This window comes from Phaethon aethereus, assembly GCF_964289735.1.
Source record: "Phaethon aethereus genome assembly, chromosome: W".
Lineage (NCBI taxonomy): Eukaryota > Metazoa > Chordata > Aves > Phaethontiformes > Phaethontidae > Phaethon > Phaethon aethereus.
The window spans coordinates 23,451,784-23,477,986 of NC_138581.1; positions in this window are offsets into that span (position 1 = coordinate 23,451,784).

The following is a 26,203-nucleotide window of genomic DNA, read 5'->3' on the forward strand; positions in this document are numbered from 1 at the left end:
TAAAGGAAAGAAGAGGGCAAGACCGGAGGGGAACTGGTGTTGCGGCTTAAAAAGGGTCTGCCAAGGGCTGCAACCCCTTCGGGCTGTGACTGCTGATCACTATGGCCCTGACCGGACCTCTTCTAGTTCTACTTGGGGGTGAGTTCCTTGGACTCTGACTATGGCAAATAACTGTAGTCAATATTGGAACAAGTCCAGCTGGGGTTTACCCCAGAAAAATGGAAAAAATGAGGACCTTTTCTAATTGTACAGCGCATAACTGTAATCAACAATAAAACCTAGTTTTTTCCTGTTACCCATAAATTAGGGAGAACGAATGGCCTCCTGAGAGACAAACTTGGAATGGAATAGGATTTTGGGGAGATTTTATGGGTGGTGATCGGCTTACTAAAATGGGGATAGTTGTATTGAGGATATGTGGGGGATTGTTACTAGATTAATCTACTCGGTTATACTCAATTGGAAATGAAAACACGAATCAATACTATAAAGAAAAAGATGGGGGATTGTGAAATATGTTTATCTGATTCGTGTGATGAAGCGTAATCTTCTGTACTTTCATGGATTTCTCCTGCACCATAAAAAGGGGTATTTTACAGGAGAAAGTTAAACTACTTTGCTGGTATATCAGCTCAAACCAGTTTGACCACTGACCGCATAGTATTGTGTAAAGAAAGTGCATGCATAAGGTTTGGGGTCATCCTGGGGGCACGCCGAGGAAGATTCGAGAAGACTCTAGCAGGAGAAGAGGGCATGCGCTGAAGAAGACACGCCTATTCATGAATATGTATTAACGGACAGGATATAAACCAGGAACAGGAACTGAACCGCGTGCGTCTTGGTGGAGCAGAGACTCCCGGCGCACCCAGCGCTGTTTGCTTGCTTCTATTCGCTTAATAAATTGTAAATTTGAATTGGAATCCTGTTTGGGACTAAATCATTTATAACAGACATTTGGAGTGATGGTGTTGGTCTTCCCAAGTAATCATTACATGTGATGGAGCCCTGCTTTCCTGGAGATGTCTGAACACCTGCCTGCCGATGGGAACTGGTGAATGAATTCCTTGTTTTGCTCTGCTTGTGTACATGGCTTTTGCTTTACTTATTAAACTGTCTTTATCTCAAGCCATGAGTTTTCTCACTTTTACCCTTCTGATTCTCTCCCCCATCCCACCATGGGGGAGTGAGCGAGCAGCTGTGTGGTGCTTAGTTGCTGGCTGAGGTTAAACCACGACAGCTATAAAAGACCTTAAGGGAAACTAAATTAAAGTGTAAGGAGTCTTTTGAAATTGTACGAGATGGTCCATTCATTGTAGCTGATATATTTTAGAATTGCAGGTCTATAAAACAACTTCAAAATATTTTTTTTCCTAAGGTAACAGCATCATAATAATATAAGTATATTTTCATACTGCAATAGGTATTTGTTGATAGGCTAATAATGACATTACCATAGTTTGACATTTTCCCAGCATTATCGAGTTGTTGAAAAATTATGCATCCAAGATTTGCATCAGACCTTTTCTCATTTTGAAAAAGTTTTATTACCATTATTTTTTTTTTTAATGTGGATGATTTGTTTTAGTGTTACAGGTTTGCCAGGTTTAAAAAACATGCTAACATTTTGCACTATTTGGAAACGTAGTCAGTAAAGCACCCTTTTGTGCGGTGAGAACAAAAACAAATTAAGCTGATAAAAACTAACTGTCCAAGTTAAATTAAATTCAAGTTAATAGGAATAGGACTGAGTTTGTTTTATTTACAAACCACCATGTTAAGTAATTTCTTCTAGTATGGTATACTTATGCAAAAAGTATCAAAATAAAGAGAAGCTGGAAATCTTATTACATAATCAAGATTATGATCAGTTTGGCTTCATAGTGTGATAAATGATTAAGTCCCAAACAGGATTCCAATTTAACCTCTTCCCTTATTCCCTGTATGATTATTTAATGGGACTGCCACAAACCCGATGCCTCCCTGATTGCCTCCGAGGGGTACTTCTCGTAAGGGATATAGAGAAGCTCCCTCAGATACAGCAGTCCTACTTCTCGTACATGCAGCCGGAGGTCGATCTAATTCCGGTGCTGTTGGTGGTGGAGGTAGGGGCAACGGTGGTACAGGTAGAGGTACTACGGCCACCGGAGGGGGAGCCGCCGCCAAAGATGGATATGGAAGCGGTAGGTTATCCAGTGGCTCCCATTTATCATCTTTTTCTTTTTCCTTTTCACTTTTAAATAGCGAGGCATAATCGCTTTCCTCTTGACTAAAAGGTTCCTTCGAATTAACATATATATTTAAAGCCTGGCAGACCCAGTCTTCAAAAGATCCAAAAACAGGCCAAAAGACATGTGGTCTCAAAGGTTCTTTTGGCCATTCTACCATACAATATTGAACTAATTTTAATTTACTTTTTCCTTTTCTGGGGCCCCTATCATTCCAATTTTCAATCATTATTCCTAATGGACTCTCCGGAGGTATTTCTAGTAATTCGCTCCCTTTCTTCTGGTCCTGGGTTCTCGATTTCATCTGACCCATCTAGGAATTTTTACTGTGGCAATTCCTACAGCCCTTGGCTACCAGTAAGAGTGTCTTGCAGGGGGTTTAGGACCTATCACCCACCCACGAATCCTCTAAGAATCGCTTCGGTCCTTCACCGGCCAAGTCCCTCGCGGGAGATTGGAACCGCGGTTAGAAGACCTCCACAATCGCTTCGGAACTAGGTTCCGTCTCAGTCACACTCTTACACACACAGGCAACCGAATCCCACCCAACCGAACGGTATACACCTTAAATACTTACGACTCCGTCGTCTTCGTTCGGATCTTCGCGCGTAGAATTACGGGCAAAATAAACTGCTGCAGCCGGCAAGGGAGCTCATAAAAAATCAAATTCTTTGCTTGCCCCTATTCAGGTTCAGAATGGCGTTAGTCCCGACCCGACCCGATCAGGAGCCACCAAATTGGTGGGGCGCCCCTCCTAGATCAAGTCAGCATTCAGGAACCAAGACCATCCTGGACGAGCCCCCAATTGTTATAAATGATTTAGTCCCAAACAGGATTCCAATTTAAGCTTACAATTTATTAAATGAATAGAGGCAAGCAAACAGCACTGGGTGCGCCGGGAGTCTCCGCTCCACCAAGACGCACACCGTACAGTTCCTGTTCTTGGTTTATATCCTGTCTGCTAATACATATTCATGAATAGGCGTGTCTTCTTCGGCGCATGCCCTCTTCTCCTTCTAGAGTCTTCTCGACTCTTCCTCAGCGTGATCCTGTCTGCTAATACATATTCATGAATAGGCGTGTCTTCTTCGGCGCATGCCCTCTCCTCCTCCTTCTAGAGTCTTCTCAAATCTTCCTCAGCGTGCCCCCAGGATGACCCCAAACTTTATGCATGCACTTTACAAGTTTCTCTTTACACAATACTATGCGGTCAGTGGTCAAACTGGTTTGAGCCGATATACCAGCAAAGTAGTTTAAGTTTCTCCTGTAAAATACCCCTTTTTATGGTGCAGGAGAAATCCATAAAAGTACAGAAGGTTACACTTCATCACATGAATCAGATGAACATATTTCACAATAGGATAAGTGACTTCATAGTCTCATGATTGAAATATGAATATAGAATGGTAAACCTTATGAAGAAGGACAGACAGAAGAAGTTATTACCCCATATATTGAGGCATACATGCTTGCTCTGAGAGGCAGAATCTGTCAGGAGATAAACCTGTTTAAAGTCCATAATGGCGATAAAAGGGAAAAATAACAAAGGTGCTTTCATGGTTAGACAAATATCAATCCAAGGCAATGAGATCATTTCAGACTAGGCTGAACTTTGGTAGAAGTACAGCATGTAGCAGGATGCAAAGTATGAACAAGTTCTTGGAACATATTGGCTAATTTTTTTATTTGGACAGTAAGAAGGAAAACAGGGTGAAGTGCATCTGAGACTGAAATCATGTGTATAGAGTTATTTGAGAATTTGAAGGTGAAAAGCAACATTGGTGACTGTGGTCATGAAATTCTAAAAGTCATGATTCCTAGGAAGACAATAAAAATACCATTATTAAACAAAATCCTATAGGAAAGGATTCTAATGGAAAAAAGAGCTCAGGAATGCCAGCAGATACTTAGAAAAAAATATTAAGGGCATAAATGAGAAATATTTCAAAGTTAAGGAGGTTGCAATAATCAAATGCAAAATGCAGGGTGGAGAATGACAAATCTGTAAAGAAAGATCAGGAAGTACTGGTAGCTATCCTGAATATGCCAGCACTATCGTGCTACTGCCCAATAATCAAGCACAATATTTAGATGCTTAAATAAGAATATCCTCAGTAAGATATATGAAGTAATATGTCCACTGTATTTGAAATTGATAAAGCGTAAACTGGAGTGTTTTGTTCAGTTTTGATCACTGTATTTCAAGAAAGTTGTGGACAACTGGAGAAAACCTACAAAGGACCAATGAGAATAACCTGCTGGAAAACATGACCCACCTAACAACTTTGAATGAATTCAGGCTGTTCAACCAAAAGAAGGATGGCTTGAGGAAGCTTTCAGAGTTGTGTTCAAATATGCAAAGTGTATCTGAAAATGGCAAGGGGAACACCAGTGTTTGCTCTGTATGGGAAAAGAAATAACAGCTCAGTTTGCAGGAAGGAAAATTTAAGTTAAGCGTTAGAGAAAAAAAAATCCAACATTTTATCCTGGTTTCAGCTGGGATAGAGTTGGTTTTTCTTCCTGATGGCTGGTATAGTGCTGTGTTTTGGATTTGGTATGAGAATAATGTTGATAACACACTGATGGTTTTGGTTGTTGCTAAGTAGTTGTAGTGCTTATACTCAGTCGAGGACTTTTCAGCTTCCCATACTCTGCCAGCAGGGAGGTGCACAAGAAGCTGGGATTGGGCACAGCCAGGACAGCTGACCCAGACTGGCCAAAGAGATATTCCCTGCCATATAACATCATGCTCAGTATATAACCTGGAGTTGGCCAGGGAGCAGGAATCGTTGCTTGGGAACGGGCTATCGGTCACTGTGTGGTGAGCAATTGTTGCATTGTGCATCACTTGCTTTTCTATATTCCTTTATAAGTAATATTACTATTATTGTTATCATTTTTGTTTCCTCTTCCTTTACTGTCCTATTAAACTGTTTTTATCTCAACCCGTGAGTTGTTTTTTTTCCAATTCTCTCCCCCATTCCACCTCGGGGGGAAGGTGAGCAAGCAGCTGCATGGTACTTAGTTGCTGGCTGGGGCTAAACCATGACACATTTTCATACTGAGGTAGTTAAATACTGGAGTAGATGGCCTGGTCAGATTGTAGAATCTCTGTCACTGAAGGTTTAAGGACAGGTGCTGTGAATAGTGTAGATCTTGTCTTTGGGCAAGAGAATGCACTAAATGAGTTTCCTTTCAATTCTTTATGATTCCTAGATTTTATATCTACTTTACAGAATTAAGTCAGCTGTGAGAATAAGGTACAGTGGGAAGGTAAACAAACATAGTTTTTATCTGAATTATTGTCCTCTATTAATGCAGGTAAAGATTTGCACTGTGATTTTAAAAGCAGAAGACCTGCATTTTTAGGTTCCAGCTGGAATGTAAGTTTGCAAGAAAGAATATAAAAAAATTTAATCTCCCTAATGAGACACTGATAATGAACATATTTTTTGTGGCCTATATGAATGTATTTCCTCCAAATAACCTGTAGATCCACAGAAATGTAAGGAAAGTAAAGCCAGAATTCTTTCTCAAGGAGGACTGATTTGATGTAGTCTTTTGATTTAAGACCCTTCAGATTATACCTATCTTGAAATAATTTATTTCTAATGAATCTGCATTAGGCAGCAGCTGCAGAGCATCACCTGTAAATCTGATTCCCTGGCCACTGCAGTGGTTGTCTCGAGGCTGGTCTTGACTGTGGTACTACATTTAAAATATCAAACTATATTAAATGATATTTAAAGTATGGAGCTGCAGTCAAGAAGCTCTTTGGCCATTAACACTATGCACATTAGTGAATAATAAATTTTATTGCATCTTAACTTTTTTTTTTCCACAGACTACAGCAACTCATAGATGATACAAGTCCTTCTCAAGTTGAAAACAGTAAGGTGTTTGCTATCAAAAATTACCTTTGATTTATTGATTTGCTTTTAATACTTTCTGCTTTATTATTATATTTACTTTATTATTAATGAGATACATTTCAGATGTTATCAAAGTGATGTGGTAGCTGTGGTGGTTTAAGGATATAAGCAAACCTGGAATTTTCCAAGGTAATCATGGATTGTAGATTTAAAATCCAATGGTGGTGGTGATGACTTTCCTGCATAAGCATTGGAAGTAGCTCCCACTGGTTAGTCTGCTTTCTTTTCTTGTGTGTGTTGGGTGGATTCTATTTCAAATAACACATTTCAGTGTCTTCTGTGGTTTAGTTAAGGTATGTATTATGGTTGTGGTATAGTTTTGCTCTGTGTATTTGATGCATTTGCTTGATGAATCATTCAGGGATGATAAGGGGCCTGACCTAAAATCCAGTACCGTCAATAAGAATTTCCTATGCACTTAAAAGGAAATAGAGCTGGGCTCTAAAAAAGTTAGCATGGCTTTCATGAGCAGCTATTATTCCAACAAGCTATTACAATTTTGCTCTTATGTTGTGTAACACAGCCTTTGTATGTTTGTGATATTAGGAAAGACGAAGAGCATAGGCGTCATCTCCAGAATGGAAATTAACTTTTTCCAAGTTCATGATTTTTATTTCCGCTGTTTAACGTTTTCCAAGGAAGGGTAACCATAAAAGGAAATCCAGACTAGTTTGATTTTATTTATTTATTTGATACAGGTTTTTTGTGCCTACAGTGGACCATTTGAAGCAAATGACTAAGTACCTATATTGAACTTATTTTGTATTTTACTTTTCACAAATGTAGAGGATGCATCTTCAAGACATACAGGAGGAAACATTTTCTAGAGAATTATGTAGCAACTCAGTTCTGTTGCATTTTCCAAAGTGAAAAAAATGGACAGTATTCTCATGTCACATTCTTTTATTTTTTATTTATTGCAGTAAAAACAACCACTGCCTGTCCTCTAGAGGTTTCATTAGTAGCACCTGTTCTGCTCCACTGGATTACAGATGTATGGGAAAGCTGATTTCAGTCTTCACCCCAGCAACATCCACAGTCTCTTCTGCCCAACAAGTATCTACTCCTTCAGGCAGCATCCATTATGCTTTCTCTCCTCTGGTCCCTGTGATTAGGAAAAACTCTTGTGACAAAACCAATGAAGTAATTTGTTTCACTGTTCTTTTCCAAATCTTTTCCCATGATGCTTATAATGACTATACTGTGCTCATTTTTAGCAACAGTTATATAATTTTGAATAACTATTTCTTGTTTAACTGCTACTTTGTTGTCCATTTCCTTGCACCCACCTTATCTATTTAATTTCCTTGTTTTTGAAGGTGATACTGTAATCTTCTTGAAACAGGTAATGTTGTTATTTTTGCTCATTATTTATGACCATGATCAAGGTTGTTGGGTGGTAGATAACCCAGATAATAATAGTAAACAAGAAAAGAGACACCCTGTTGGTTTCAGTAGGACTTCAAATCATGCTTTACAATGTTTTGAATATCTGGTCTGAAAACTTACTTAATCATATTCCTTTTGGGGCATCGTCAGTGTTTTTCCAGGGATAAAGTTAGCAAGTTTGGGTGCATTAGCACTTAGTTAAATTTGATTCAAATTAATCTGTAAATCCTAAACTTGCATATGAAAAGAATTAGTTTCTCTGTAGAAAAGTGACACATATTTAAAAGTAAACCTTGATAAACCTTATCAGGTTTTTATTTCCCTTCATCATCTCCTGATTTTCTCAGTGTCCACAACACCTTTCTTTTAAGGTGGTGTTTCTTTAAAAAAGTGCTTTCTACAACACTATTGTATCATTAGGCCATGGTATTGGTTCAGTATTCACTTAGTATCATCAAATTAATTAAAGGTACACATTCATTAGTTTTTTAGTTTTGAAGCAACTTTCTCACTTGGCTTTGGTCTTCACTGCAAAACAGTCTCAGAGAACACTGAACCAGTATGTGCATGCCAGTGCACCTAACGCAGTCTAACCACTAATGATCATTCAGTTCACAGGACCGAGGCCTGCAACACAGACAGAAAGGACATTGGTCTTCAGCATCAATGATTTCACTGCACAAATGAACTCCTATTGCCCTGTGCTACTTGCAGACAACACTTGTTTCATTCTTTGAAGTGTTGGGCTTCTCATGTAATCTTGTGATAAAGTTACAAGAGTGAGAATGAAAACATCTTTTTCAGTCCCACTAATTTATAAAATTATGTAAATTTTTGCTTGCAGTGATGGGCAATTCACTTGATACATCCATATTTCATAAGAGATATCTAAATATGTACAAACATAACCATTCCAGTTAAGTACAGCTTATCATGGTTTAATCCCTATTGCTTTTTCTGGTTGCTATGTTATGAAGGTTTTTGCTAATAAGTGCTTCAGGAATTAAGGTTCTGATCTCTCATATCCCTACTCTCACTCATCTGTGATCATATATTAATAGTTTTTAAAAATCAAGTCCCCAAGAAGTTCTGTCATTCAGTATCTCCATTTTGTCCATTTCTTTATTTATCCTCTGGACTACAACTTAAATCTGTGGATTCATATTGCCTCCACTTCTGATGCAGTCCTTATTCGTTCCATGACTATTTCCTATTGTCAGCCTTGCAGTTCTCCCTTTAAAACAATCCTTTAAAAAAATCCCTTCCTAAATTTTGGGAAACAAACTACTTAGGGGAGACTGACCATATTAGTTTAGTTTATTTAATCTTCTTGCATTTTTGTAGAGTACTAATTTTTTTAAATCTATATATCAATCCCCTCCCCGGTCCAATTTTTGTATCCATCTCTTACTTTTATTCCCTCTGCTTCTCTGATCTTACCTTCTCAGTGATTCTTGCACCTCTGAGAGAGGAGATGTCACTAGTGACAGTGCTTTATCCCCCAGGAAATAAATCGTTGGATCTCACTTTAGAGCCATCTCTTTGTCTTTGGCCTTTCATTATTGTTTCATAATATTATACATATTATGAATATTACAAAACAGCAAGGAGTGGATGAAGACTATATTATATTACAAAGCAAAATTCATTGCTTGGACACACAGAAAGATTACATTATCTGTTCAAAAAATCAGATTTTTTTTTTTATTGGACATCCACTGCCAGCACTGATAATGTCTGTTGCAAATGCCTTGGCTAATGAAGCTCTGATATTTCCATTTTCTCATGTGTTTTTCTTTATCAACAATGTAATTTTACTGCAGTTATTTTATTATAATTTATAAGGAGATTACTGCAAAGGAATTTTAAAATAACTTCGTTGTTTCAAAGGTTTAATTTTTTTCTACCATCATTTTCTGAGAAATTGATTTCTTCAGGTCCACTTTCTGAAAAGACAAATGTCTTTTTTATTTTAAAGACAATGCCCTTACACAACAGATACGGGGCTCTGGAAGTTGAGGGCCAGGCACATTAGGACCCTGATGAAAGTCCATCCAAGGGATTGCATAGGGTGAGTCAGTCAGACCCACGCATCAAGACTTCCTCTGTCAAGAAAAAAAGGAGGGTAATTGTTGTAGGTGACTCCATTCTGAGGGCCCAATATGCCAACCAGATCCAACCCACAGGGAAGTCTGCTGCCTCCCTGGGGCCCGGGTGAGAGATGTCACTAGGAAACTCCCTGGTCTGGTACAGCCCACTGATTACTACCCACTGTCGGTCATGCAGGTTGGCAACGATGAGGTCGCACAAAGAAGCCTAACAGAGATTAAAAGGGACTTCAGAGAGCTGGGGCGACTGGTTGAAGGATCAGGAGCCCAGGTAGTGTTTTCATCAATCCCTTTAGTGGCAGGGAGGAACACTGAAAGGAACAGGAAAACACACATGGTTTAACACATGGCTCAGAGGCTGGTGCCATCGGCAGAATTTTGGGGTTTTTGACCATGGGGCGGTTTACACGGCACCGGGCCTGCTGGCAGCAGATGGAGCACAACTACTTCCAAGGGGGAAAAGGATTCCTGCTTATAAGTTGACGGGCCTCATCGAGAGGGCTTTAAACTAGGTTTGAAGGGGGAAGGGGATAAAACCAGGCTCACTAGAGATGAGCCTTGGGGTGGCATGCCAATGGTAGGGGTGAAATCGATAGCCCAGCTCAAGTGCATCTACACCAATGCACACAGCATGAGCAGCAAACAGGAGGAGCTGGAAGCCATTGTGCAGCAGGACAGCTATGACTTAGTTGCCATCACAGAAACATGGTGGGATGACTCTCATGACTGGAGTGCTGCAATAGATGGCTATAAGCTCTTCCAAAAGGATAGGCAAGGAAAGAGAGGTGGTGGGGTGGCTCTGTACGTTAGGGAGTGTTTTGACTGTAGAGAAATCAACAATTGTGATGACCAAGTAGAGTGCTTATGGGTAAGGATGAGGGGAGAAGCAAACAAGGCAGATATCCTGCTGGGAGTCTGTTACAGACCACCCAACCAGGATGAAGAGGTAGATGAGACATTCTACAAGCAACTGGCAGAAGTCTCACAATGGCTGGCTCCTGTTCTTGGATGCTCAAAGGGCATGTGAAGGATAGCCAAGGGGTCAGGCCCAGCCAGCATGGGTTCATGAAAGGCAGGTCCTGCTTGACCAACCTGATCTCCTTCAATGACCAGGTGACCCGCCTAGTGGATGAGGGAAAGGCTGTGGATGTTGTCTACCTGGACTTTAGTAAAGCCTTTGACAGCAACTCCCACAGCATTCTCCTGGAGAAACTGGTGGCACGTGGCTTAGACAGGTGTACTCTTCCCTGGGTGAGGAACTGGCTGGATGGCTGAGCCCAGAGAGTCGTGGTGAATGGCGTTAAAACCAGCTGGCGGCTGGTCACAAGTGGTGTTCCCCAGGGCTTGGTTCTGGGGCCGGTCTTGTTCAATACCTTTATTGATGACCTGGATGAGGGGATCGAGTGCTCCCTCAGGAAGTTTGCAGATGACACCAAGTTGGGTGGGAGTGTTGATCTGCTGGAGGGCAGGAGGGCTCTGCAGAGGGATCTGGACAGGCTGGATCGATGGGCCGAGGTCAACTGTATGAGGTTTAATAAGGCCACACGCCGGGTCCTGCACTTGGGTCACAACAACCCCATGCAATGCTACAGGCTTGGGGAGAAGTGGCTGGAGAGCTGCCCGGCAGAAAAGGACCTGGGGGTGCTGGTTGACAGCCGGCTGAACATGAGCTGGCAGTGTGCCCAGGTGGCCAAGAAGGCCAACAGCATCCTGGCTTGTATCAGGAATAGTGTGGCCAGCAGGAGTAGGGAAGTGGTTGTGCCCCTGTACTCGGCCCTGGTGAGGCTGCACCTTGAATCCTGTGTTCACTTTTGGGCCCCTCACCACAAGAAAGATGTTGAGTTGCTCAAGCATGTCCAGAGAAGGGCAACAAAGCTGCTGAGGGGTCTGGAGGACAAGTCTTATGAGGAGCGGCTGAGGGAACTGGGGTTGTTTAGTCTGGAGAAGAGGAGGCTGAGGGGAGACCTTATCGCTCTCTACAACTACCTGAAAAGGGGTTGTGGCGAGGTGGGTGTTGGTCTCTTCTCCCAAGTAACTAGCGATAGGACGAGAGGTTGTGCCAGGGGAGTTTTAGATTGTAACTTGACAGGAAAACTTTCTTTACTGAAAGAGTGGTCAAACATTGGAATAGGCTGCCCAGGGATGTTGGGATCACCCTGCATGGCTCGATCTTAAGGAGAAGGAGCTGTGGTGTTGATCTGTGCGGCTCGACCTTAAGGAGAAGGAGCTGTGGCACTGAGAAGCTGGTAAACAGCTGGATATCTGCACGGCTCGGCCTTGAGGAGAAGGAGCTGTGGAAAACAACTAAGAAGCAGCGAGGAAAACAGGAACACCTGCAAGCAGCGAATCCTGACTGTGTGAGGGGCGCGTGGACAGCGCATTATATTTTGTATATAGCCAATTGCAATAGTGTGTGTAACAAGTTGTAACCAATCATGAGTGTGTGCGCAGTGACTAAGCGAAAATTATGATATATATTGGAGTCAGACAAGACAATAAATGGCTTCGGAATATAACTCTCATAGAGTTGTGAAGTCCATCCTTCTCCCGCACAGGGAGATGGTGGAGTCACCATCACTTGGAAGTGTTCAAAAAATGTGTAGACGTGGCATTTCAGGATGTGGTTTAGTGGGCATGGTGGTGTTGGGTTAACAGTTGGACTTGATCTTGAAGGTCTTTTCCAAACTTAATGATTCTATGATTCTGTGATTCTGTGATTTATTCAAGAAAGTATGTTTTTTCAAATATAAACTAAAAGTGAAATTATCCCTTTCTTCTGTTAATAACTTATTTGGGAAAAGACCCAAAAGTAAGGCTGGAGTAACATTACCTACAAGACTTCTCCTAAACATAACAGTTTGAAGTTTCCTGCAGAGTTACTGCTTTCTGGTTTTGTTGCAGGTCAGTCCCAATCCTCCTCTCCCACACTGGGAAATGCTGTACACAGCCATAACAAAACAATGATCCCCATTCTTACAGCAGTTACAGCAGGGTAACTAAGGAGACTGAGATTTAAAGAGATTAAGAATAATGTATATGAGAAACACTTTCAGTTAGGGGCTGAGAAAAGCAAAAATTGTTCCTGAGTAAGAAAAATAATAACCATCATGTTCATCTTCATAGACATTTGGTTTGGCTCACTAAAATTGAGTCAGTTTTCAGTCTGGAAATTTAGGTGTATTCCCTGATTACCCAACTTTTCCACTGGCAACATACTTGTGTCAAAAATTTCAAAGGATGTAATGAACTTCATGTAAATATCATGACAGATCATTGTCTTTGAGTTAAAACTCTGTGACAGCTTCTGATCCTGCTCATGTTAACCAGAATGACTAAAACTCCATGAACTTCAGTGATATGTTATGGCCCTGAGATCATATTTAGAATACCGATGTACTTGTTTATTATGAATATGGCTTTGTGTTTAACTCAACTCCAACAAAGACTTGCATACTCTTCTTAACTGGTTATTTATTCAAGTAGAATGTTGTAGATAGTCACATATTTTGAGTGACGGCTGTTCTGATGTGGTAGGATGTTTCTCTTAGAAGTCCTTCTAAGAAAAGTAGGATACGAAGATTTAACTGGATATAATTTAACATAAATCTTACTATATACTGCATTGTGTTTACTATCTTTATTCTGTAAGCTAAGAAAATGGCATTATTAAAAAAATGTATAGACAAAATGAATGTCTTCTAAATACCTTAGTCCTTTTAAAATATTGTTGAAAAATAGATTACCTTTCTGTTTATATTTACAGTTATCAAAACCTCCCATACAAATTAGCAAATCATGTTTCTGAAGATTCTGTTGCTGAGCCTGTAATTCAATGAAGGAAATCATTATCGAGAATAAAATCATTCTGTTTATCATCATCTGCATGAAAATTTAGAAGGCAGTTTGTGTTTCTTCCTGTATTTAATGATGCAGGCAGTAAAAGATCTTCACCTTCAGAATTTAAAGGAGAAATTATCATGAGACCAGATTAGATAGAGTTCAGTGTTGAAGCTCCTGATTATGGCTGAGAAAGTCATGTAATCTGCCTTAAGTGGAAATTTCTGAAGAGATTTAAAGAGAAGGTGCCATGTCTATGTGATTGCACAGATCATAATTATATATATTCTCAAATCAATGGCAAAATAGTTGCTGATATCAATAGAAACAAAACTGAGTCAATAATTTGTGAACAGCAAAATTTGTTCGTAGATTTTTTTTTTATATGTAGACAGCACGTGCATTTACAAAGAAATGAAACTTACAGGCAGTATGACAGAACAGTAAAAAGTTGTCTTTGATCTAGGGACAAAGAAACATGAAGCAAAATAAAAATGTTTTAGTCATATCATTTTCTGATGGTCTGCATTAAAAAAGTATGATGACTCTCTTTCAAAGTTCAAAGGAAGAGACTACTTTATATTCAGTGTACATCTTGTAATTTCTAGGCAGAGAAAAAATACCAGTGTGGTTTACAGTAGTGCTAAACTGAAGTGACAGAAGAGTAACCTGGTATCAGTCTTAGCTATGAAAAGACTACTCTAACTTCTCAATATCAGTTATTCTTTTGGAACAGAATTAGGATGAAGAAGTATTGTGGTTTTGGGAGGGAACACTGTTCTTTGGGGGATTGGCTGAAATGCTTTGCTTTTATACTTTTTGTTGTAGAGGAAAGACACCAGTTGATTTAATCTGAGCAGTTTTACAAATTAGTAGGCAAGCTGTATGAGAAAACTAAAACATACTTTATGACTGGTTGCTTAAGAAGGATACATTTACCTTACTAGCTTTTATATTTAATAAGTAAGTAAGTTGATTCACCATGTAGAAGCAGATACAACATAAAATCTGGTAAGTAAGTACCATGTTTTAAACAGAAGCAGCGGAAATATAGGGGACTTCTGGATGTGTTTACAACACAAATCTTACAGATAGATATGCAGTCAAGTAAAAGGAGACCCAAAATTAATCAGATATACTTTTCTGTTACTGCTTCCCAACATGCCTTATTTATGCAACAATATTTGCAAAGTGAATATCATTTATTATTTCCTTTTTTTTATTATTTATTCTGGACACAGAACAACACCCTTTCAGTATTCTTCACTTCATTTTAATCACATCATTACCTATTATAGTCCAAAGAGAAATCCTACTAATTTGAACAACAGCAGACTGTTTTTTTAAGCTCTCTTCTGTGGGTGCAGAACACCTATTCTCTATTCCACTCCTCCTCAGACATCAGCTCAGTAATGACTCTTCATTCATAAAGAGGCAAATATTGGACATTTCATAAACAGCAGAAAGCCTATACCAGCAGTCTGAAATAGGTTGCAAAAATTAGATGTGATGCAAATTACGCTTGTTGAAGGTATGCAAGGAATGAAGCTGGGGGTATTGTTTAGTCTCTGTGAGCAGTTAACAAGGTGCAACCTGGAGGGAAGGAACAAGAGAATCACAAAAGGAACACAACTACTGAACCTTGAGTGATCTATCCTAATTAACATCTAATTAACATCTAATTGGCATAATAGAAACCTGCCCCTGGGCGGGAAAGGCCCCCTCCTCACAAAAGCCGCTTCCTCATTGAGCATGCCTAGGAAAAAAGAAGGATGCTGTGACTTTCAGTGGAGACGAGGCTTATGAGAACCAATGGGAACAAGGGTAATGGAGCCAACTTTTAAAAAGTACTGATAACTGTTTCTCGAAGTGTATAAGTATTTTCCATGTGTTAACCGAGGCGTGCTAGCCTTGTGGAGCTACCACCTAGCACCCAAAACTGCGCAGATTTGGAATAAAAGCAAATATCTCGGCCCTGTGTGTTTTTGGCTCTCTGCACACCGGGTGTAAGAACCGATATTTGGGACAACATGCTGATCTCCTTCTCCCCTGATTTTGAAAAAAATCCACCTTGAGCTTCACTGCATAATTTTGATGGTCTACAGTTGGAATTATAATCAGCTTCTGTGCTGATTAATAATCAGCTCGAGAGCCCTTGAGGGGTTATATTTACCTATTTTAATCACGTTAGGCTAACTGGGCTGAGTATCCTCAATTGTGATGTTTATATGGAATGATGTTAGTGATTTACACCACATAAGAGAATGTCAGTTTACATTTGTGTTTCAGGTCTATATGTGATAAGGAGGTATATATAGGATTATATATACACCTATATATATTATATATAGGGTATACTAGGATTTTAGCAATAAACTGTGAGGATAAGATTGCATTTTGCCTTCATCCACCTGAGAATTACATCAAATATCTGACTAATGCACATCTTTGGGTAGCTTATAGCTATTATAATGAATCATCCTTTCATTTGGGAGAAACAAAATGAAAATGGAAAGTCTATAAGTAACAGTCACCTCTCATTTTTAAAATATTTACCATTTGTATTTGCTGTTTATCAAATACAACCCTTTGGAGCACCAGTTGTTGCACAGAAATCAATACAGGCCTTTTATTCCATAGCTACTGAAAAGTTCCAAATTAACTTGTTTCCTCCAAAACAGCAAAGCCAACTGTTTGAGGGGACCACAAACTGCTGCTGAAGAACCCTCTCTGCATGTGGAGTATTTTGAAACTGTCATTTTGGTTTTCTGTCCATAACTCTTCTCATCCCCAGTTCTTACATGGTGTTATATTACCTTTTTCTTTTCTCTGCCCTGTTTTTCCCCTCTCCTGCAGCTACTACTGCAGATGGTATTTGCATGTGTCATTCATTGGTGTGTGATTTGTGATTATGTCTCAGCTGAGCAGGGTTGAGAATTGATACATGGCTGTCCCAGTCAGCAATCAGGATGTGGCTTTGTAAAGCCAATGTGTGTAATTTTTTTTTCAGAGAGGTGAATCAGAGCTTGTGGTTTGCACTGGAAATGTGATAGATGTATTCTGGTATGATGCCCCCTCCCTGGAAGTGTTCAAGGCCAGGTTGGATGGGGTTTTGAGCAACCTGATCTAGTGGAAGGTATCCCTGCCCATGGCAGTGGTGTTGGAACTAGATAATCTTTAAGGTCCCTTCCAACCCAAACCATTCTATGATGAAATATGGTTACATATGCGAACAGTGCTTGTCAAGCTTCTAGAGCCTAGACCTTCACCATTTACTTTGAAGATTCAAGATACAGTTCTCTCATAAACTGTTGATAGTTGCTATTCAGTCTGCATGTACATACACACATAGAGCATCCAACATATGTGTACACATGCATTCAGACTTCTGAGAACTAATGCTAGAGTTTTACCAGGTCTCTTTTTACATCTGCAAAATCTCTTGGGTGATATCTTTAAGACTGTAAGAAAATTACTGACTTGCACAGGGACGTATTAATCTTTTGTAGGAACCTCTTACAGTCTCTTTTGTTGTGATTGAAAATAAATATTTTGGGTGTTCTAAGAGAAAAAAATTCTTTAATAACATTTTCAAGCTATGTGCGTAAACATTAACCTCAGAAAAGAATATTTAACAATATTTGTAGGACACGCTCAATTCCAAAATTCAAGGGAAATTGTGAAGCTGGTGAGGGGTCTGGAGGACAAGTCTTATGAGGAGCGGCTGAGGGAACTGGGGTTGTTTAGTCTGGAGAAGAGGAGGCTGAGGGGAGACCTTATCGCTCTCTACAACTACCTGAAAGGGGCTTGTGGCGACGAGGGCGCTGGTCTCTTCTCCCAACTAACTAGTGATAGGATGAGAGGAAATGGCCTCAAGTTGCGCCAGGTGAGGTTTAGATTGGATATTAGGAAAAATTTCTTCACTGAGAGGGTGGTCAAGCATTGGAACAGGCTGCCTAGGGAGGTGGTGGAGTCACCATCTCTGGAAGTATTCAAAAAACGTGTGGATGTGGCACTTCAGGACATGGTTTAGGGGACATGGTGGCGCTGGATTAATGGTTGGACTTGATGATCTTGAAGGTCCTTTCCAGCCTTAGTGATTCTGTGTGATTCTGTGTGATTCTGTGTATTCAACCAGAGCAGCAAATGCTGTTTAATTTCACATTGATATTGAACTGTAATATCATTACTGCATTAACTGTATTTTCTCTATTTAATTCCTCAAAGCAATGTTTTCCTCACGATAGAAAAAGCGTTTTAAACTACCAAATCATACCACCAGAGGGCAATGTAATAAGGTTTTTTACAAGTTTTTACTGTTTATGAAGAAAGTGGGCTCTAAATTAAACTCTCTTGCATAGTAAAAACCCTTTTATAAAACTCAAAATATATTATCTAATTTATTCAATATTTTGACCATTCTAATTTTCATAGGAAACAAGAAATTAGATTACACATCAATATACCAAAGAAAAAATACCAAGGAGCAACCAGAATAAATGAAAGAAGGCATTCTGGAGAATATGACAAAAAAAGACAGAGCATCAATTCCTGTTGTTCCAACTCACTGAGTTTGTACTCTGAAGTGGTGTGGGATTCTAGGGGTCTAGAAGGAGAAAGAATTATGATTTTTCAGTACAATTTCAGGCAGAGAAAGGTGTTTAACTGTAACTAAGGGCAAACCTCAGTTAATTTTGAACATCTGTTGTGTGCAACAATCAGGTATAACAGTGCATGATGCCTTTACTACCACTGGCAAGAAACTTACATACAGAGTCTCTTCAAATTGTGTATATCCAAATACTGACTTGCAGAATAAACCTGAATCTGTGTTTATTATAGAGCTGACTCCCTTCCTGAAATGCCTGTACACCAACACACGCAGCATGGGGAATAAACAGGAAGAACTAGAGATCTGGGTGTGGTCACAGGGCCATGATATCATTGCAGTCACGGAGACATGGTGGGATAGCTCGCATGACTGGAACGTTGTCATGGATGGCTACGTCCTGTTTAGGAAACATAGGCCAGGAAGGCGAGGTGGTGGTGTTGCTCTTTATGTACGTAAACAACTGGAATGTATTGAGCTCTGCCTAGGAGGGGATGAAGTACCTGTTGAAAGTTTATGGGTAAGAATCAAGGGGCAGGCTAATATGGCTGATATTGTTGTGGGTGTTCACTACAGACCGCCAGACCAGGAAGAAGAAGTAGATGAAGCCTTCTACAAACAACTAGAAGTAGCCTCAAAATCACATGCCCTGGTGCTTATGGGTGACTTCAATCACCCAGATATTTGTTGGAAAGGCCACACAGCTAGGCATACACAATCCAGAAGGTTCCTGCAGTGCATTGATGACAACTTTCTGACGCAGGTGGTGGAGGAGCCAATGAGGAGAGGAGTGCTGCTGGACCTTGTATTAACAAACAAGGAAGGACTGATTGGGGACGTAAAGGTTGAGGGTAGCCTTGGCTGTAGTGATCACGACGTGGTGGAGTTCAGTATCGTACAAGGAAGAAGCAGGGCGATAAGATTGCGACCCTGGACTTCAGGAGGGCTAACTTTGTCCTCTTCAAAGACCTACTTGGAGGTATCCCGTGGACTAGGACTCTAGAAGGTAGGGGAGCCCAAGAGAGTTGGTTAATATTCAAGCACCACTTCCTCAAAGCTCAAGATCGGTGCATTCCTTTAAGAAAGAAATCAAGTAGAGGAGGCAGGAGACGCCCATGGATGAGCAAGGAACTGTTGGAAAAACGTGCATGGAAGAAAGAATTTTACAGTAGGTGGAAAAAGGGACTGGTCGCTTGGGAGGACTATAGGAATGTTCTCAGGATATGCAGGGATGCAACAAGGAAGGCCAAGGCACCAGGTGCCCACCAAAGCTGCTCTATCACTCCCCCTCCTCAACTGGACAGGGGAGAGAAAATATAACGAAAGGCTCGTGGGTCAAGATAAGGGCAGGGAGAGATCATTCAGCAATGACTGTCATGGGCAAAACAGACTCGACTTGGGGAAATTAATTTAATTTATTGCCAAACAAATCAGAGTAGGATAATGAGAAATAAAAAGTAAATCTTAAAACACCTTCCCCCCACCCCTCCCTTCTTCCCGGGCTTATCTTGACTCCCGCGTTCTCCCCCTCCTCCCCCCTCCCCAGCAGGGCAGGGGGATGGGGAATGGGGGTTGTGGTCACTTCATCACATGTTGTCTCTGCCACCCCTTCCTCCTCAGGGGGAGGACTCCTCACACTCTTCCCCTGCTCCAGCATGGGCTCTCTCCCACAGGAGACAATTCTCCACAAACTTCTCCAACGTGAGTCCTTCCCACAGGCTGCAGTTCTTCACAAACTGCTCCAGCCTGGGTCCCTTCCACGGGGTGCAGTCCTTCAGGACCACACTCCAGCGTGGGTCCCCCGCTGGGCCACAAGTCCTGCCAGCAAACCTGCTCCAGCCTGGGCTCCTCCCTCTCCATGGGGTCACAGGTCCTGCCAGGAGCCTGTTCCAGTGTGGGCTCTCCACGGGGTCACAGCCTCCTTCAGGCACATCCACCTGCTCCAGCGTGGGGTCTTCCATGGGCTGCAGGTGGATATCTGCTCCACCATGGACCTCCATGGTCTGCAGGGGGACAGCCTACCTCACCATGGTCTTCACCAGGGGCTGCAGGGGAATCTCTGCTCTGGCGCCTGGATCACCTCCTCCCCCTCCTGCTTCACTGACCTTGGTGTCTGCAAAGTTGTTTCTCTCACATATTTTCACTCTTCTCTCCAGCTGCAACTGCGAAGTTGTTTCCCCCCCCCCCCCCCCGTTCTTAAATATGTTATCACAGAGGCACAACCACCATCACTGATTGGCTCAGCCTTGGCCAGCAATGGGCCGTTTTGGAGCCGGCTGGCATTGCCTCTATTGGACATAAGGGAAGCTTCTAGCAGCTTCTCACAGAAGCCACCCCCGTAGCCCCCTTGCCACGTAAACCCAATACACTACCACCATGGTATTTGGGGACTAAAGGATATTGTTTGTGGTAAATAGGTTATTAATGGGTAAAGTTCTTAAATAACAACTGTTCTTGCTTTTTTGTTTTCTTGGATTGTGTCTCGTGACAGTGCTACAAAAACTCAGAGAGTGCTGACAGAACTTGCTTACAAAGTCTGACATCAGAAATGATTTGCAAAATTGTATGATTCACCAGTTTGAGATGATAAAAAAGAGAGATTTAATAGTTGCTTATGACTATGTATTAGAGCCATGAAAAAGACAAAAGTTAGCCTGTCATGGATCAGATAAAGCATTCCTTACAGCAATAGGGAATAATTAGTATACAAATAAAAGGCACTTATGAGCCGTAAGCAAGGCTGGTCTCCCATATTTATGGAAAATGAACTAAATAGGGGGAAATTCAGAGTGTTGTAACCATTAAAGAAATTAAATTTCATGGCAGCTTTCTAATAGTAGAAATGGTAGTGAGCAACATGTCTCCTTTAAAAGTGGAGTCTGGTAAATGTATGAGTTAATATATATTAATACTAAATTTGAAATCATTAAAGCACGACAAAAGGGCATCACCATTTCTTTCAATACCTGGACTGTGGTTATGGTCTCTTTAAAGCTGTCATTTTTCTGTAGATGTCCCTGAGATGTACCCAGCCATTTTCAGTGATGGAGATTTAATCTTCTTAAGCGGGTATTGGTGTAAGTTGGTAGAACTGAACAGGAATCAGTGCACTTAAGCATCTCTGAGACTTGTACAAGTACAAAAGAAATCTCTTGCAAAGAATACATGTGAACTGGGGACAATGGTGGTTTCAAAGTTCATGAATAATAGAATCATTAAGGTTGAAAAAGACCTTTAAGATCATCAAGTCCAACTGTCAACCCAACACCACCATGCCCACTAAACCATATCCTGAAGTGCCACATCTACATGGTTTTTGAACACTGCCAGTGTTGGTGACTCCACCACCTCCCTGGGCAGCCTGTTTCAATGTTTGACCACTCTTTCAGTAAAGAAATTTTTCCTAATATCTAGTCTAAACCTCCCCTAGCACAACTTGAGGCCATTTCCTCTCGTCCTATCTCTAGTTACTTGGGAGAAGAGACCAGCGCCCTCGTCGCCACAACCCCCTTTCAGGTAGTTGTAGAGAGCGATAAGGTCTCCCCTCAGCCTCCTCTTCTCCAGACTAAACAACCCCAGTTCCCTCAGCCGCTCCTCATAAGACTTGTGCTCCAGACCCCTCACCAGCTTTGTTGCCCTTCTCTGGACATGCTCCAGCACTTCAGTGTCCTTCTTGTAGTGAGGGGCCCAAAACTGAACACAGTATTTGAGGTGTGGCCTCACCAGTGCCAAGTACAGGGGCACGATCACTTCCCTACTTCTGCTGGCCACACTATTTCTGATACAAGCCAGGATGCTGTTGGCCTTCTTGGCCACCTGGGCACACTGCTGGCTCATGTTCAGCCGGCTGTCAACCAGCACCCCCCAGTTGTTATACAACATGCCATGATTTAGCACCAGCTGGCAACTAAGCACCATTCAGCCGCTCGCTTGCCTCGTCCACCCCAGGTGGGATGGAGGAGAGAAATGGAAAAAAAACCCTCATGGATTGAGATAAAACCAGTATAATAGTACAACAATGGAAGAGGAAATAATAATCATAATATAGAATCATAGAAAATTTGGGTTGGAAGGGATCTTTAAATGTCATCTTAGTCCAACCCCCCTGCAATGAGCAGGGACATCTTCAACTAGAACACGTTGCTCAGAGCCCCCTCCAACCTGACCTTGAAGGTTTCCAGGGATGGGGCATCTACCGCCTCTCTAGGCAACATGTTCCTGGGTTTCCCCACCCTCATTGTGAAAAATGTCTTCCTTGTGTCTGGTCTAAATCTACCTTCTTTTAGTTTAAAACCATTACCCCTTGTCCTATGGCAACAGGCCCTGCTAAAAAGTCTGTCTCCATCTGTCTTATAGGCCCCCTTTAAGCACTGGAAGGCTACAACAAGGTCTCCCCAGAGCCTTCTCTTCTCCAGGCTGAACAACCCCAACTCTCTCAGCCTGTCCTCATAGGAGAGGTGTTCCATCCCTCTGATCATTTTTGTGGCCCTCCTCTGGACCCGCTCCAACAGGTCCATGTCTTTCCTGTGATGAGGGCTCCAGAGCTGGATGCAGTACTCCAGGTGGGGGGGGTCTCACCAGAGCGGAGTAGAGGGGCAGAATCACCTCCCTCAACCTGCTGGCCACGCTTCTTTTGATGCAGCCCAGGATACAGTTGGCATTTTGGGCTGTGAGCACACACTGATGGCTCATGTCCAGCTTTTCATCCACTAGTACTCCCTAGTCCTTCTCGGCAGGGCTGCTCTCAATCACTTCATCTCCCAGCCTGTATTGATACCAGGGGTTGCCCCAACCCAGGTGCAGGACCCTGCACTTGGCCTTGTTGAACCTCATGAGGTTCACACTGACCCATTCCTTGAGCTTGTCCAGGTCGTTCTGGATGGCATCCCATCCCTCAGGCATGTCAGCTGCACCACTCAGCTTGGTGTCATATGCAAACTTGCTGAGGGTGCGCTTGATCCCACTATGTCACTGATGAAGATATTAAACAGTACGGGTCCCAATACAGATCCCTGAGGCACACCACTCGTCACCAATCTATCCGGACATTGAGCCATTGACCACTACCCTCTGGATGCGACCATCCAACCAATTCTACACCCACCGAACAGTCTACCTGTCAAATCCATATCTCTCCAGCTTAGAGAGAAGCATGTTGCAGGGGAACTGTGTTAAAGGCCTTACAGAAGTCCAGATAGATGACATCTGTAGCTCTTCCCTTGTCCATTGATGTGGTCACTCCATCAGAGAAGGCCACTAGGTTGGTCCAGGCAGGACTTGCCCTTGGTGAAGCCATGCTGGCTGTCTTGAATCACCTCCCTGTCCTCCATGTGCCTTAGCATAGCTTCCAGGAGGATCTGCTCCATGATCTTCGCAGGCACAGAGGTGAGGCTGACAAGTCGGTAGTTCCCAGGTTCCTCCTTGCTACCCTTTTTAAAAATGGGTGCAATGTTTCCCTTTTTCCAGTCTCCAGGGACTTCACCTGACTGCCAGGACTTTTCAGATATCATGGAGAGTGGCTTGGCAACTACATCAGCCAATTCCCTCAGGACTCTGGGATGCATCTTGTCAGGTCCCATCGACTTGTGTATGTTCAGGTTCCTCAGGTGGTCTCGAACCTGATCTTCTCTGACAGTGGGGAGGGACTTTGCTCCTCCAGTCCCTGTCTTGCAGTCCATCCACTTGAGAGGTGTGGGAAGAGAGAATGCCAGTGAAGACCGAGGCAAAGAAGTCGTTGAGTACCTCAGCCTTCTCCTCATCCCTTGTTACCAGTCTGTCAGTCTTATTCATCAAGGGTGTTACGCTTTCTTTGACCTTCCTTTTCTGGCTGACTTACCTATAGAAGCCCTTCTTATTATTCTTGGCATCCTTTGCCAAGTTCAGCTCCAGCCATGCCTTGGCCCTCCTGACCCCATCCCTACACAACCAGGACGTGTCCCTGTACTCTTCCCAGGATTCCTGTCCCTGCTTCCACTGCCTGTGCATTTCCTTCTTGCCCTTTAGTTTGCCCAGCAGGTCTCCACTCAGCCATGCCAATCTCTTGCCTTCCTTTCCTGATTTCTTACACCTGGTGACCGAGAGCTCTTGCACTCTGAGGAAAGCTTCCTTAAAGATCTGCCAGCTCTGTTCTGCTCCCTTGTCCCCGAGAGCAGTTTCCTAGGGGGTCCTATTGACTAACTCCCTGAAGAGCCGGAAGTTTGCTTTCCTAAAATTCAGGGTCCTGACTTGACTCTTTGCCTGCCCCATATCCCTCAGGACTGCCAACTCCACCAGCGCATGATCACTGCAGCCCAGGCTGCCTCCAGTCTTGACATCAACAATTAGCTCACTTGCGTTGGTGATCAACACGTCCAGTATTGCATCCCCTCTGGTGGGGCTGTCTGTTACCTGGCATCAGAGTCTCCTGGATTGCCTACTGCTCACCACGCTACTTTTCCAGCAGATGTCTGGATGGTTCAAGTCCCCCAGCAGCATGAGAGCCTGTGAGCATGATGCCTCCTGTAGCTGGAATAGGAAGGCTTCATCAATAGGCTCCCCTTGATCAGGCGACCTGTAGTAGACACCAACCACAAGATTCCCTTTGTTGCCTCGGTCTCTGATTCTTACCCATAAGCTTTCAACCTGCCCATGGCTATTCTTCAGAGACAACTCTTCAGACTCAATCCATTTCTTGATGTAGAGGGCAATGCTGCCTGCCCTTCCTCGCCTGTCCCTTCTGAACAGCCTGTAGCCATTGATAGCTGCATTCCAGTCGTGGGATTCATCCCTCCAAGTTTCTAAAGGAATATACATAAAGAAGTGATGCACAATACAAGAATTGCTCACCACTCGGTGGTTGATAGTGATTCCCGCCCCCTGGCCAACTCCAGTTTTGTATACCAAGCATGACATCATATGGCAGGGAATATCTCTTTGGACAGTCTGGGTCAGCTGTTATATTGGGTTTGTGTGGCAAGGTTTTGGTAGCGGTGGGGGTTGCAGGGGTGGCTTCTGCGAGAAGCTGCTAGAAGCTTCCCCTGTGTCTGATAGAGCCAGTGCCAGCTGGCTCCAAGACAGACCCGCTGCTGGCCAAGGCCGAGCCAATCAGTGACAGTGGTAGTGCCTCTATGATAACATATTTAAGAAGGAGAAAAAAACCAGCATGCAGCATTTGCAGCTGGAGAGGAGTGAGAATATCTGAAAATAACTCTGCAGACACCAACGTTAGTGAAGAAGGAGGGGGAGGACATGCTCCAGACACCGGAGCAGAGATTGGTATAATGTGTGTCGTGGTTTAGCCCCAGCCGGCAACTAAGCACCACGCAGCCGCTCGCTCACTCCCCCCTCCCCCAGTGGGACGGGGGAGAGAATTGGGAAAAAACTCATGGGTTGAGATAAAAACAGTTTAATAGGACAGCAAGAGAGAAGGAAACAACAATGATAACAACAATAATAATACTGACAAAAGAATGTACAAGAACAAGTGATGCCCAATACAGCGATTGCTCACCACCCGGCGATCGATAGCCCGTCCCTGAGCAGCGATTCCCACCCCCCGGCTAGCTCCAGTTTATGTACTGGGAATGACATTGTATGGTAGGGAATATCTCTTTGGCCAGTCTGGGTCAGCTGTCCTGGCTGTGTCCCCTCCCAGCTTCCCCTGCGCCCCAGCCTTCTTGATAGCAGGCCAGCACGAGAAGCTGGACTGTCCTTGACTACTTAGCAACAGCTCAAAACATCAGCGCGTTATCAACATTTTCTCATCCCAAACCCAAAACATAGCCTCACGCTAGTTTCTGTGAAGAAAACCAGCTCTATCCTGGCTGAAACCAGGACATGTGGAACATTCTACATTGCAGTTACCAGCTCCTTCTGATGTGGAAGAAAATGTTTGCATGGCAAGGTTTTGGTATCAGGGGGGCTACAGGGGTAGCTTCTGTGAGAAGCTGCTAGAAGCTTCCCTTATGTCCAATAGAGGCAATGCCAGCCGGCTCCAAAACGGCCCATTGCTGGCCAAGGCTGAGCCAATCAGTGATGGTGGTTGCGCCTCTGTGATAACATATTTAAGAAGGGGGGGGGGGGGGGGAAACAACTTCGCAGTTGCAGCTGGAGAGAAGAGTGAAA